Below are 3,802 nucleotides of genomic sequence, written 5' to 3' on the forward strand. Positions count from 1 at the left end.
ATCGGAAACAGAAGGAAGGGATTTGCAAATGCATCGGACTATTTAGAAAACTGGGATGACTCGGACAGCATAACGGCTATAATTGCTCAAAAAGATTTGAGACAATCACAAAAACGGCGGCATAACCACTCAGAAGCACAATATCAAGGTTCCGAGATCAACAATTAACATACGGAAGTAGTAGGAACTGAACTGAGACTTAAATCCAACAATCTTATAAGTCTACTGATTAGTAACACGTGATCCTAATAGGAAGAAGAGATAGCCTAGTTCTTAATCCCCGCAGGAAAGATAAGATGACTCAGATCGGAAGGGCATGAGGTATAAGGAGTAAAAGAGCCTTACGTTCCATCCCACAATCAATTCCCTTATATAACTAAAGAATTTCTAAACTCAACTTCGACCAGTTTGGCTTGGTAATCCTACAGGCAGTCAAGCTCTGATACCAACGCTGTCAGGACCCCGACTCGATGTCACATCGATCTAGCCGGTAACACTTCATGTCACTTTGCGGCCTCACGCACGGTGTTCCCACGGGTGTCGCCTTACCTTTGCCCGGGACCGTTTGCGCCTTTTGGCTCACGTATATGATAGTGTCGCTAGCATCCATATGATAAAGAGCCCGGGCTGACATGACTAGTCGTAAACCCAAAGTGGCACAGACTTACAGGGACAGGCATCCATGACCCAGCTTCGAACGTGTCGGTCATCAGCAAGTGGGTCCGGGCTGTAGCACTGGGCTAGCAGGACTCCGGTAAACCGGGCTGTAGCGGGCTAACAGGACTCCGGTACTCAAACCGCGACATTTCCCCGAAGGGACAGACACAGGAACGAAGAAGGACACATGCCGGCCAGCCTAAGTGTTCCAGAGCAGTAGCAAGCTACCATGGCTCAGCGGTAACACTAGGAGACATTTCCCGGTAAGAGAGGCTACTAAAGATAAACAACTAGATAGTCAGATCCCACACATACCAAGCATTTCAATCACACACACAATATGCTCGATATGTGCAAATACAACGAAGCATCACAACATGACTTTACGACACAAGTACTTTATTCATTAGGCTCCGAGGAGCAAGATATTACAAACATGGGTCTCATGACCCAACACTCAGAGCATACAAGTCAAAGCACAAGCGGAAGCTATCATGTCTGGGTACAGACATCTATAAATGAAAAAGGCTGAGAAGCCTGACTATCGATCAGATCCTGCCGAGGGCACAAGATCGTAGCTGAGGTATCAAGCTAAACGTCGAAGACCACGCGGAATTACTAGTGAGACTGAAGTCTCTCTGCAAAAACATAAAATAGGCAAACGTGAGTACAAATGTACCCAGCAAGACTTACATCAGAACTAACTACATATGCATCATTATCAACAAAGGGGATGGTGGGGTTTAACTGCAGCAAGCCAGCTCTGACTCGGTGGCTATCCTAAACTACGACTGCAATGTAACTCTTTGAGGTGGCGCACACGAGTCCACATATTCACCAACCAATACCCCACTATGGATCCGCTCCCGTCTCCCTACGAGAACGCCATCCATAGCACTCACGCTTATCTTGCGTATTTTAGAGTATCCACTTTCACTTGTCTATGAACTGATATAAGCAACCCAGAGGTCCTTTTCCGTGGACACGGCTATTCGAATAGATTAGGTTAACCCTGCAGGGGTGTACTTCTTCACACACGCTCTCACCACTTACCGCCGTTTACACGACATGTACTCGGCAACCTTCAAGCGGAAGCCCAACGTGGGTGTCGGCCACGACCTACCTAATCACCTAAGTCTCTAGTCCAGGTTTATCGCCTATTCGGGTTCCATCCATGAGGAGATCCGGCCGGAGTTTCGCTCACAGCCCCAAACGATGTGTACAGGGTTCCGTGACACCAAACGGGTGCCCGGTTTACCCGGCCACGTGCCTACCGCATCACAGCCCACCCCTACGGTCAGCGCCGCGCACGGCCTCCAGCATACTACAAACACCAGAAACTACTTGCAACTCCTGGACAGAGGACAAGTGTGATCAAGAAGCCGAGAGGGTCCATTGGTTTCGGGCCCAATGCGTGGTAGTAGCTGAATCATGGATCACAAACACAGAACTCAGTTCCTGAGGACGGCTGCAATGAGACAACCCACCATGTACTCCTACATGGCCTCTCACCGCTACCTTTACCAAAACGTGTTCACACACTTAGCTCACACATAGTAGGACATGTTCGCACGCCTCTGATTCATCCCCGATGAATCAGACCTGACTCAACTCTAAGCAGTAGCAGGCATGACAAACAAGCATGAATGAGTAGGCACAGCAGGGCTCAAACAACCCCTACTCATGCTAGTGGGTTTCATCTATTTACTGTAGCAATGACAGGTCATGCAAAGGATAAAGGGGTTCAGCTACCGCAGCAAGTAACAGATGAATCGGTGTTGTCCTAATGCAGTAAAAGAGAGCAGGAGCGAGAGAGTAGGATTGTATCGGAATGAACAAGGGGGTTTTGCTTGCCTGGCACTTTTGAAGATAACATTGAGTCTTCATCAGTGTCAGCGATCACATCATCGGGTATCACGTCTATCGAGAGGGGACAAATACCGGCAACACAAAAGGGAACACAATCAATGCAATGCACAATATGATGCATGATCATGACATGGCAAAATGAATGTGTTTGAGCTAATGCAACTAGCAACAGATTAAATGAAGTTGGTTTGAATACAAGATTCAAATTCAAACTCCATATGTGATTATTCAAATGCCATTTACTTCATTTGCCCTAAACAGTAGTGATAAGTTGTTCTAACATGCATGAAAATGGTACAGATGGATTCCTTGAATTTTTCTGATAATTTTTCATATATAAATTATTTAATTTGGAGTTATGGTTAATTTTCTATGATTTTTAGAAGTTTTAGGCATTTTCTGGAATTTTCTGATTATTTAGAATTAAAATAATTCCAGAAAATGAATTATGGCGTCAGCATGTCATCACCTTGACGTCAGCAGGTCAACAGGGCGCCTCCAGGTCAAACCTGACGTGTGGGGTCCACACGTCAGTGACACAGGGGCTAATCCCGCGTTGACCCGGGCTTTGACCCACTACGGGGCCCACTGTCAGTGGCTGTGGGGGGGGGTGTTTAGGCGTCATTAGTGCTAATTAGGCGTGCCACGTCGGCAGTCGCCGGGGTTTCGCCGGCGGCGACCATTCCGCACGGCGGGGGAGCGCCGGACTTGCGCTAGGGGCATCGAATCGATGCGCCAAGGGCACCAGGAGGTAGCCCGCGCCCGTGCGCATCTAGGGGGACCAACGGGAGGTGCGGGGGTGGCCGGAATCAGCAACGGCGACGAGCGAGGCGGCGGCCGGAGCTCGGGCGAGGTCGGGTTTGGCGTTCGGGGGCACGGGAGGGAAGCTAGTGGCGGCTACGGGCTCCTGGAGACGTGTTGGGTGCGGTGGTGTGCTCGGCTTCGAGCTGCAACGGCTCCAGCCACGGTGGTGACGAGGCACGGCGGCGGCGAGCTCTCGGGTCCGGCGGAAGCAATGGCTAGAGTGGTCCAACGGCATGGGAAGAAGAGGGGAACGGTTCAGTGGCTCACCGCGATTCTTCTGGTGCTGCTGGCGAGGCAGGGGAGGCTCGGGGTCCGGCGAATCGACGGAGGGGAGCTTCGGTGGCCGGCGACGGAACGACGATGGTGGCGGCGTTGCAGGGCTTCCGGAGGGCCGTGGGTCGGTGGGGAGGAAGGAGGGGGTCGAGGCGGAGCTCGTGGGTGTGTCGGAGAGGCTAGGGGTGGCCGGTGGCCA

This window comes from Triticum dicoccoides, chromosome 1A, assembly GCF_002162155.2.
Source record: "Triticum dicoccoides isolate Atlit2015 ecotype Zavitan chromosome 1A, WEW_v2.0, whole genome shotgun sequence".
NCBI classification, from domain to species: Eukaryota; Viridiplantae; Streptophyta; class Magnoliopsida; order Poales; family Poaceae; genus Triticum; species Triticum dicoccoides.